We start from the raw sequence: 12,065 nt of genomic DNA, 5'->3' as shown, positions 1-12,065 counted from the left end.
TTTTCTGCATAGTAAAGTTTCAAAGCCATAAGAAGTCAATGTTCAGCTGTAAACTTTTGAAAGAAGTTCATAACATTTTGTTCAGAGTTACAAACAACCTCCATTCTTGAGGTGTTCGCAACTCTGAGGTTCTACTGTATTGCAAAGTTCTCAGGGGACTGAGGCCTAATTTACACACAGGTTTTGTACTGGTATTGTGTGAGTTAAGGGTTTTTTTTGTTGTTTTTTTTTTAAACCTGAATAGTAATACTAGTTCTTCCCCTAGTATGGATACAGTTATACCAGTATAAAGGTGCTTGACACTGGTATAGCCTATTCCCCTTGCCATATAGAATAAAATACCTTTATACCGGTATAACTGTATCCACACCAGAATGTTGCACACCACTTTAAACTATACCAGTATAGCTGAAGTGGTACAGATTATCTGTCAACCAGCCCTAAGAGACATGGAAAATGGACAAACTGCTATAGTGGAATGGATAACATGGTGAGATTAGTTTCCTTTTCCTTTCTAATGCAAGTAACCAAAAAAAAAAATTAATTGAAGAAAAAAAAACTCTAAAAGCCAGATTCTCTACAGTGTAAATGAGCACCAATAAGCTTCACTGGCTTCCACAGCGTTTATCCCATTTACTCCAGTAGAAAATGTAGCTCATGGTTTTGTTGTTTTTGTGGCGAGGGCAGAGATATGGGTACAGTAAATTTCTAGCTAATTTACAAAACTTATTTACCTGCTAACTTTTGATGTAGAAACAAATGTCCCTAATATACTCCTCTAGCATGTCAGACTCAAAGGAAAAGTAACTAATCCACCTTCAAAATTAGTAAGATTGGGAATTACACTACTTTGCTGCAGTAAATTGCATGCAGCATCAGATGCCCTTGTTCCAGCACTACCACTGTCTCAGTGTTTGGATCTGAGTAAGAGCCAATTATAAGTAGATTAGATTCAAGATGTGCAAATGGAAAGGAGACTCTTTACAAAGCAATTAAAAAAGCATCTAAAATATAAATGGCCATTAAACTTGTTTCCTCTTCACTCTTATACATACTGGCCAAATGATTTACTTTCATGATCTAATACATTTAAACTACCTCAGTTGTAGGGGTCATAATCACTATGAGATAAGAGGAAAGACTATGCTAATCAAAAGTAAACTGTGACACCTTCTCCCTCCCCCCCATAATCTTAATTGAAACAATCTCTTGGGATACGTTGACAGTAAACAATTACTCAAACCTGGGAGGCCAGGCTGGACAGAGCCTCCAGAATAAATACATTTTAAAAAAAATCATCTTTAATCATTAATTTGTTCATTTATTTCCATTTGCTTCCATTCCTCAATGTCTCAGAAGATGTACCCAATGCAACCTTCCTCCTCTTCAGCAATAATTTTTAAGTGTTCTTCTCTATATACTCAAAATGATTTTGAAGAAATTAAGTTGCTTGAAAGGAAACTAAGCAAAGATTTTATTTTTAAGTGAAATCTAGTTTGGGTTTAATAAAAGTCGAACGTTTTGCTGAAATATTATTAGGATGACAGGTTTCATAGACTATCAGGGTTGGAAGGCACCTCAGGAGGTCATCTAGTCCAACCCCTTGCTCAGTGCAGGACCAAACCCCAACTAAATCCCCAAATGGCCCTGGTTGAACTCATAACCTTGAGTTTAGCAGGCCAATGCTCAAACCACTGTGAAAATACTAAAAAGAATAATACTTTTTATGCACTCAGAGGGAAACCAGTTTAGCTTTTGGAACTAAGCTATGGCACTGTAGAGGAATTAGGAAAAGCCTACCAAGATGAGCCTTTAATTAAGAAGTATTTCCTAACCCATCCATAGATTATGATTAACCCCAATCAGGTGCAAAATGGTGGAAGGGAACAGAGGACAGAAGGACCTAGAAGCTCTCTCTCCTTGTGACACTGTGCAGCAGCTAGTCATAATGCCAGTCCTTGAGGTCTGTTGGAACAAGGACTGTACAAAGCAACCACCAGTAACAGGAGCAGGGAGGGGGGCAGGGAAAGAGTTGGCCATGTTCTCCTCTTTGTACCAGCCATTTGAGATGGGTTAGCAAGTGCATAGTGTAAATTGCAGCAGAATGCTCTGGCCTACGTGTCCCAGCATTCCTGGGGACACTGTGCTTGGGTTAGACAAATCACTGCCAGGAGCACTACTCCAGCCCCTAGTATGGATCGTGAATGGAGATCCATAGATTTAATTATATGGACCTGACCCAAAGCCCTTTGAAAGTCAGTAGATAGACTCTGACTTCAGTGGGCTTTGGATCAGGTATGAATATGTCACATATGATACTTCTCCTAGATCTTCCTCAGGTTGATGATTCGGGAGATGGTTTGCAATTCTGAAGTTAAGTTCACTTTAATACTTTGATTAAACAAAAACAAAATATACCATTCTCCCAACACCTTCGGTTATAAGAAGGGCCACCATTTTTAAAGCCAACTCCTAAACGTTGCATGTGTCACCACAGGTGTGAACACTTTAGAAAACAAACAAAAAAACCCCAACATTGCTAGTTTTTTAGCGCCCAAGAGTTCATTAGGCACTTGCAGTAATAGCTAAGACGACAGCTTTCAATTCTACCTTTTGTACCTGCTTTTGTGTTTGCAGAACTGCAACTGTAAAATTAGGCCCAATCCTGAAGTGGGATCCAAATGGGGTAGAGGGGTCTCCTTGTAGGACCAGGGTCCTTGAAGCTGGATTTAGCAGTCTAAAAATCTAGGCTCATTAAATTTATTTTAAGTAACAAATAGTTTTAATTAAATAGTACTGATTGGACCATGAAGAATTAGGAAAAAGATTTTGATGACTATCATGCTCTTCATATTTTATGTAATCCATTATAGGACTATATAATTTAAAATATTGCTACATTACACATTGAAAAACTCTCACTGTATGCACTTAAGTGCCGATTTTGATGTTTAAAAGCATGTGTGCTGGTGACTGCAATTCAGTGCAATACAAATCTTTAACACAGTAGTTAAACCTCACTAAATATATAACCATTTGTATTCAACAAACATCTAGCCTAAACTCCTTAGATATATGAATGTTTATACAAAATTAACTTATTTCCCCAACACATTTGCTCTCTGTATAAAGTAGCTCCATTCTATTATTCCATTTGATTTGGTTCTGTGTAGACAGAGTTAAGAGGGTTACCCTGTCTTAAGTATGTTCTTGGGGATCCATTGCATGTCTTCTAAAAGAAAGGAAGTCACATTTCATTTCTTAGTGTGGGTTTTTTAAAAAATCCCATCTAATTCACAGAAAGGAAAAAAAAAATTCTTTCCATTTTAACAGTTCTAACATGAGTGATTTAAGAAATATCAGAGTTTAATAGAAAAAAAATCTTTCCATTGACAAGAATAGGAGAAAATAATTTCATCCCATTTCTAAATTAAGACAGCAGATTTGGTAAAATCTCTTCCTAGCGATTATACTATTTTAAAGCGCCATTTCATTTTATTTTGATGTACATCTTTAGAGCAGATTAACACTGATTTACAAAATGTTTGTGGAAGTTTGCATTATTCTGAGGTAATAAATCCATATGCACATAGTTCTGTATTATATAGATCATTTAAGTGAGCATAATTTTAACATTTTGATGACGGTTTTAGGATCCTACCAAGCAGTGATAAAGATAGCAGTTATACTATGCGATAATTCTACCTTTCATTATAATGCAGAGTTTCTCCGTTCTAAATCAGGCCAAGATGCAAGTTAATACCCATGGGCAATATTCATTCATTATGCATGTACATTATTCCTAAAATTATTGATAATACTTTTCATAATAGTTATTTTACATACATTAACTGTTGCAGCTATGTTAGTATTAAAGATACCTTTATTAATCTTGAATATTTTGTTGAATAATAAATATGGTCTCAGAGGCTCTTATGTTTTCCCTAAGTTAAAAGCTACTGTCAGCTATAATGCTGTAAATCAGTTGTTTAATTATAAAACAGGGTGTTGGAGTGCGGTATTTTTATCTGGGGTTGCTTATTTAAATATCTGTGCTTTTATTAGGTTTGTATCATACTGCATAGGGACATGTTTTTTAAAAAAGGAAAAAACTCAACACAGGCATTCTGAAGGGGTAAACAACTTGCATTATTTAGCAAGCAAATAGGCACTTTTCCCTGCAGTTATACACATTGTAAAGCTTGTTTGAAGCTAATGGGATTTGAAAAGGTTCTACGATAAATAAATATATGAATACTTCTAACATTAGAGACCTCAGCTATAGCTGAGCTGTGTTTAGTGTAGCTCACGATGTTGAGGGGAAGGAGCAGTCACTCTGTGGTCCCCCCGCAGTACCAGGACTGTCTGATGGCCAGACCAATCCCTAGTGCAAATTAGAGCAGCCGTATGACTACTAATTTATGCCACTGCCCTTGGCCTCCAAGAGGCTATTCCAACAGGCTGGGAGCAGTGGAGCATAGGGATGCCCAGGCCACACTTTCCCTTGGCGAGATCTTTTGCATCGGGGGCCAGAAGAGGGGTGGTGTAGGAGTTCTTAAGGGGATTTCCCTACCTCCAGAGGCTGGTGAAGCCAGCTTTACAGCTGTTTTGTGCCACCCTACCTGGCAGAGATATGTATTGCAACACAGCTGTTCTATTTTTTGACCAGCTCTGACGTTTTGTTGAAGCCAAACATTTGTGGAACTGGGCTGATTTCAATGGGAATTGTCAACAGAAAGTTTTCTGAGGTCTAGTTTGGAACTGAGGGGGCAAGATGCCAGCTTATTGGTTAGTCCACTCACTTGGGAGACCCAGGTTTAAGACTCTACTTTGCCTGGTTCAGAACTGAGACTTGAACTTGGGTTTCCTCACTTCCCAGGTGAGTGCCCTAAACTACTGGTTATTCTAGTGTGGGTCTCTTTCTCCATATGTCTCATTTTTGTTCTGCCTCAGAACGAAAATAACTTCAGAAGCCTGTCACAAAACTAAACTCTTGTTTTCTGGACCCACTTCAAGCATTAATTTAGGAAATCCTGAGCTAAGGGAGACAATGGTATGAGATGACAGAGAAGAGAGGTGGTGACTATCCTCAAGGTTATCTCTATTGTCTTCCACATTTACTTATTTCTCTTTAGACTTAGAAAATCTAGAAAATCACAGTACTTCAGCTCTCCAAAGGTGGCTCTAACATTCCACCACAGCTTTCTGACTTGCTCCTTGGCCTTGGCTGGAAGCTAAAATGGTTCCAGACTACAGGTCTTTTATCCTTTAAATCCTTTTGCCTTTCAGGACTTTCCTAAACCTTTTTTTCAGACTATTGCTCCCCATCCTTTGTCTGCTCCAGACACCTCTCACACTTTCACTTCTAGACCTCCAGAGCTGATTTCTGGGGTCTGCAAAGCCCACAGCTGAGCCACCATCCCCTCCACCCCCCAATTTGGGGTACTTTAAAAATAAAGGGAGAATCTCAGCTGTCACTAAAAGAACATAAACCAAGTTTTTCAGCCTTTTCTTTATAAACCTGTAGCCCTGGCAATGCAATGAGCTGTAACCTAATGCAAGCTAATCAATAGGGATGAAAGCTAGTCACAGAGTTTTTCTTAAAGTCAGAGTAGTCACAGCCACCCAGCACCACTGTGGAAGAATCATAGCCATTAAGTTCCTTGATTTCTGGAACAACCCCAGGTCAGTTCTTAGCAGTGAGAGACAATGGTGTCCAGGTACCACCAATGGCGGTATAGTGGTTGCAAGCTCTCTGTCTATGCCTGAATCAGCTCTTCTGTGGAGCAGCCACCATGATCGTCAGCCACAAGGAGAGGCAGTTTAGTAGCATGAGAGGCAATCTGGACTAGTGGATTGAGCATGGGACTATTCCCAGCTCTGAGAGATAAATGCCTATTCCTTGTAAGGCTACACAGAGATAAAAGCCTCCTTTTGCAGGCTCTCTCCTCTAGAAGATCTGCACAGAGGCAGGCACAATTTAGCCTCAAATCTCTCTCTCAAACTTGTTCTTCACTAATAATGAGTAGTTGTGTGTGCATGTTTGGAATACCATAGGTGGGGGGTTCCCCCTTCTATTTTGGTGCATTTACTACAGAAAAGTTATTTTATTTTTTCATACATTGTTGCGTCCCCCATCCCCGCAACCCAAACCAGAGGAAATCAGTATTATGTTTTGGCCAATTCTCTACCAATGGAGAGGTTTTGTCATAATAACCAAATACAAGTCCGTCTTAAAACTGTCTGTGATTGCAGCTTTATTAAAAGCCTTTAAAAACAAACAAACCACAAAACCCCACAAGACTGATGCAGGGTACAAAAGACTAATTGTAGTGGCAGCATAATTTACCAACATACACGAAAGCCTCTCTCTGGTATTTCCAAAACGAGGATCAAGATTCCGCACTGTTTTCTGGGAGGCCTGGCAGAGAAAAGTGCGTCTAGGAAAAAGTGGGGATGAAGATGCGTTTAAGCACTTTTAGGTCTTCCCTATTCTGGGCTACTCTAGGGATTAGTACAGTCCCTGTCATAAATGAGCTCAGCAGGAGCTACTCTAACTTATGGGGACTCCTGCAACATACCCAGCACTGTCTACGTATGCTCGGGGAACTCCCTTCCTGCCCCCAACACACACCATTCTGTGCCCGGCACCACCCCATATTGTTATAGTCAGGGCCAGCTCTATAGTTTTCGTTGCCCCAAGCAGCGCACCGAATTTCTGCCGCGGACGGCGGGGGCAGTCTGTGTGCCCTTAGGGCGGCAGGCACATTTCCATGGTGGCGGCAATTCGGAGGCAGCTTCTATGTTTAGCTGAAGCCGCCATGGACAGCTAAACAAAGAAGCTGCTGCCAAATTGCTGCCATCGCGGAAACATGCCTGCCGCCTTAAGGGCACGTGGCCTGCCCCCGCTATCCGCAGCGGCAATTCGGCGCGCTGCTTGGGGGCAAAACAACAGGGACTGCAGCCCCTTGCAGGTTGCTGCCCCAAACACCAGCTTGGAATGCTGGTGCCTGGAGCAGGCCCTGGTTACACTAGCATACAAGGGTGATATACAGCAGTGGCTCTCAACCTTTTCCTACTACTGTACCTCCTTCTGGAGTCTGATTTGTCTTGCGTACCCCAAGTTTCGCCTCATTTAAAAATGACTTGCTTACAAAATCAGACCTAAAAATACAAAAGTGTCACTGCACACTATTAGTGAAAAATTATTTGCTCTCTCTTTTTACCATATAATTATAAAACAGAACAATTGGAATATAAATATTGTACTTACATTTCAGCGTACAGAGCAATGTAAACAAGTAATTGTCTATATGAAATTTTAGTTTGTACTGACTTTGCTAGTGCTTTTTATGTAGCTTAATGTAAAACTAGGCAATATCTAGATGAGTTAGTGTAACCCAGGGGTATATGTACCCTGACTGAGAACCACTGACACGCAGAGTTCCTTCATAGCTGCATCTAACTTTATGTAGATACAACAAATCAAAAAAATAGCCAAATGCTTTTTGTTACATCAAATAAAACTGGGAAAAAGCCTAATATACTTTATACCTTTTGTTCTGTTCCAACTTTAAGTAGTACTCCCTATTGGGAATAACTTCAGAGATCTGGATTTGCCTAGTTTACTAACTGTAATAAATAAATCTGAATAAATTCAAACTTCAACGAGAAGGACTGAATCATCCGCATTTAATTTGTATAGTGAAAATATTCTGACATTAGAAGGCTTAGCATGTTGGGCTCTGTGCTTAACAATGAAGTGTAAAACTCTGTGGATTACTGTAGTAGCAACTGTTCTGTAGCTTTTTTTAAGTTGATATCTGAAGTCACACACCCAGACTTTTTCTTCACATGACTAATCCACTCTCCTGTGACCTCTCTTTAGCTTGATATTGAATCAGGAACAGAAACCATAGCTTCAGCTGACCCCAAACATTTAGTTACATTAATCACAGGGTGTTTTTGGACTCTGAGCACACTGAATGAAAGACACTTTCTTCGTGAGACATTGATCAAACAGTCTACAGGTATCAGTACATCGAAGCACATTAATCATCTTGTGCATTATCAGTTCCACCAGTAGAATATGTAAATGTGATTCCTGTCAATGATAAGGGAAAGCGGAATTTATTCCTAAAACTGGTCCATCTGGAGCTGTTGATATAATCTTACCTTAGACAATAGGTTGTAAAGATAAATTTTAGCATTACTGATGCTGTGCTGCCAATGGACATGAAGTACAAGTAAATTAAAGGTAAGAGGAAAAAAAAAGAGCAGTTATACTTCAGTCACTTGTGGGATTTGCTGTTCCCCTACATAGTGGAGAGGATGTTTTCTGCTTAATAAAACAGTGCAGTTGTATGAAAGCTCTTATAATTGTAACCATAGAAGTTCTGCTTAAGAGCAGGCCATTCTTCATGCTCTTGCCCTAGAATACACCTGTGATATACTTGCCTTGTGGCTAAGGATGTGATGTTCATACTTACTGTAAAAGTCTGAGGCTATGACTCACCTTCACAGATGGCTCACCTTCACTCATACTAATAAGGCCGTCTGAGTGAGTTGCAACATGTATCTTGCTGAGAGCACTTTACATATCCCTCTTTGTACAACATTGTCTGAAACACTTTTTTGGGGGCGGGAGGGGCAATAAACAAAAATTCATTCATTTCCATGTCTTGGGCCAGATTTGGGAACAATGCTAAATAGGCACCCCCCCCCCCTCCAGAATGTATGTTCCTGGAGATCATTTCTGACAGGAGCAAGAATAATCTAGATGCGTATGTGCCATGTGTAAGCTCTCTGCTGGGCGTAGATGCCTAGGTGGCAGGGAAAAGGGAGGGATATATAGACAGAAAGATCTTACTCCTGACTACCATGTCCCACCCCTTCATTACCCTTACCTGTTATCCTGTCATGGAGGGTCTGCAGAGTTGGAGTAGGGGTGGTCTTCCGTCCCAGGTTCCCTCTGCTGGGCATGGACTTTTGGGTGGGTGCTTCTAACTCTTCCCAGAATGTGAGCCCTGGAATTTGAAAGAAATTAAGCATCCATTCAGAAAAATCCAGAGCACAAAGTATGGAAATTAAGTTCATTTTGGGTCTGACCCTACCTCCTTGGAAGCTAGAGACACACCCACCCAAAGTTTTCCACTGATGTTACTGGTGAAGGATCAGGCCCTGTGTTCACTACAGTTGGCTTCATCCTGTCAATCTTACTCACCTGAGTTTACAACCACCTACTCACCATGGGTAAGGGAGCAGGATCGGGCTCTACCTAAACTACAACAGAAGACCAGTGCTCTTGTAGTCTTTTAACCAAGGTTTCATTATGTCACTATTGAGAAGCTGTAATAATGATTAAGGAGTAACTTTAATTATAACTAGAGTGACCAGACAGCAAGTGTCAAAAATCGGGATGAGGGCGGGGGGTAATAGGAGCCTATATAAGAAAAAGACCCCAAAACTGGGACTGTCCCTATAAAATCGGGACATCTGGTCACCTTAACTATACCCTCTCTTTCTTTGACTGCTTATCACTTTCCAAATATTTCTCTTTGGGCTGCTTTGTTTTCAGGCCAAAAGATATTTTTTGGACAATCTGGTAGAATTCCAGCTCATATCATCCCCTCCCCCCCACAGATCCAGGGAAGGGATCCTCTGCAAGAAACATCCACACCTCTTTCAGTGTAGAAAGGAGACTTAAGCCACATTCCATTGCACTAAGCCCATCTTGCCAATGCCAAGAGGACAGAACAATCTGTGCAGGAGGTAGAGGATAGGCAGGGTGGGGAGGCACATTTCCTGCTCCTCTTGCCCTCTCTCCCCCCGAAATTTCTTGGATAAGATAGTACAGTTCAAGGCTTTTCCGCAGAGGTACAATGGGATGGTATCAGACTGACATGGCCATGGGGGAGTCCAATGGAGACGCACTGCTAGGGATCTGTCAACTATGCTGCCATTGTCCCTGAAAACCCAACAAGAGTTGGTATCTTTTAAGGGACATGAAACCCGAGATCACAGTTAAACTTATTTGGAGAATGCTATTATAGAATGTCAGGGTAGGAAGGGACCTCAGGAGGTCATCTAGTCCAACCCCCTGCTCAATGCAGGACTAATTCCCAACTAAATCATCCCAGCCAGGGCTTTGCCAAACCTGACCTTAAAAACCTCTAAGGAAGGAGATTCCACCATCTCCCTAGGTAATCCATTCCAGTGCTTAGTTTGAGGGATCAGTGTAGGGTTGCCAATTTTGGTTGGACATATTCCTGGAGGTGTCATCGTATGACAATTTTTAATTGTAGATTAATGTTTAATTATTGGAGTCTCCAGGATAATCCTGGAGGGTTGGCAACCCTACATCAGCATCAGAGAAAAATCATTCCATTGGTCCCTCCTGACTATTGCCTCCTGATCCATGGAGCAGAATAACTGAGATGCAGCCACAGCGGGGCTCAGAGGGATTGGGAATAATACTGACACCTCCCTACTTCTGCATTCTCACTCCTCAGTGATGAAGAGGGGATGATCAGGCCCTTTGCTAACACAACACTGTTAGTTCAGATTTACTCTTGCAAGAGTTAGGAAACTCAAAGTTATGTTTCTACCAGCAATTGCCACTGGTCTATATAGATGAGTCTAAAATGGAGCTGCAGGTGTGATTTCCAGCTTGACTAGATGTACACTTGCTAGTATTGATTTAACTAGTGTGCTAAAAATATCAGTTTAGGCAGCCACTTCAGCGCAGGTGGTTGGGTGGAGTAGCTACTCAAGGACAATCCAGTCTGAAATCCTAAGGACATACTAAGGCTTCTTACTGCCTGTATCACTGCAGGCCTGCTGCTATTTTTAATGACTAACTCGATCAATGCATTTATGTCTACCCGAGGTGGAAATTACACCTCTACCATAGACATACCTTAAGATAAATTAATAGCATATATATAAAGCTACATATGGTATGTACCGGGGGGTGGGGAAGAGGGAGAGGCGGGAAGGACAGTTTACAATTGCTGCACAAAAAATAAAATCTGTTCGAATGTCCTACGCTTTGCAAGTTGAAAATTTTTAGTCATAACATTGCATTCATGTTTCTTTTTTAACTGGATTTACAAACTCATTAGTGTTTTATAAAAGACCCATTAAAAGACCTGGTCAGGAAATGGTTTTCCCATCCTGTGAGACTGAGATTTCAACGAATTTTCCTATCTGTAATCAGGACAAAAAAAAAAGTCAAAATGTCAAAAAAAATGTTGTGAACTGACAGACCAAAAATAAATAAATCCATTAACTTGAACTGAATGTTTTCTTTCAATAATTTTAAAAATGTTTCATTTTGATTTCAACCATTTTTTCTTTTTAACCTGGTTTTAGTATAAATTAAGGTGAATTTTAAAACAAAAAAAGTCATTTTGAACCGAAAAAACAAACTGTTTCAAAAGTGGTGAAAAAGTCCCTTGAAGTGTATATTAACTACTTATGCTAAACAATCTGTTCCCCCTTGTATTTTAGCTGAGACATTCTGAATACATTTCTCAGACCCTAAGATGGGATCTGTGTAAGCTCGAAAGCTTCTCTCTCTCACCAACCAAAATTGGTCCAATAAAACTTATTACCTCATCCACCTTGTCTCACTTGTAGTTACGCACGTACAAAAACTGCAAAGACCAGGCCTTGTATTACTGTCTCATTCTGAGATGGAGAGTCTCTGATACCTCAAAGACCCACAGCCAGACAACATGCATCAATCCATGTACATAGCTCTTACCATGGGAGGGAGAGGTGGGGATAACAAAAGGCTCTGAACTGATCAGACCAAAGATCCCTCATCATCTAGAGCAAGTTCTGAAAATTCATGGGAGATCCAACCCCTAACAGTGAAGCAGAAAGTCAAACTCTAGAAAAGCTAAGCCATCTTCAGGGTTCACATCAACACAACAGAGATATACAGTGAAGCAGAAACCTCAAGTGGTTCCAAAGGGAAGTGCATGACATGGGCCTCTGGGTGAATTTCAAAAGCTGAAAATCAGCTCTGTACACGCTGATGCTGAAGCTACATCTCAGAA

Source organism: Chelonoidis abingdonii, chromosome 19 (assembly GCF_003597395.2).
Source record: "Chelonoidis abingdonii isolate Lonesome George chromosome 19, CheloAbing_2.0, whole genome shotgun sequence".
Taxonomy (NCBI): domain Eukaryota; kingdom Metazoa; phylum Chordata; order Testudines; family Testudinidae; genus Chelonoidis; species Chelonoidis abingdonii.
The sequence above is the reverse complement of the archived record's forward strand: the minus strand, read 5'-3'. Positions refer to the sequence as shown.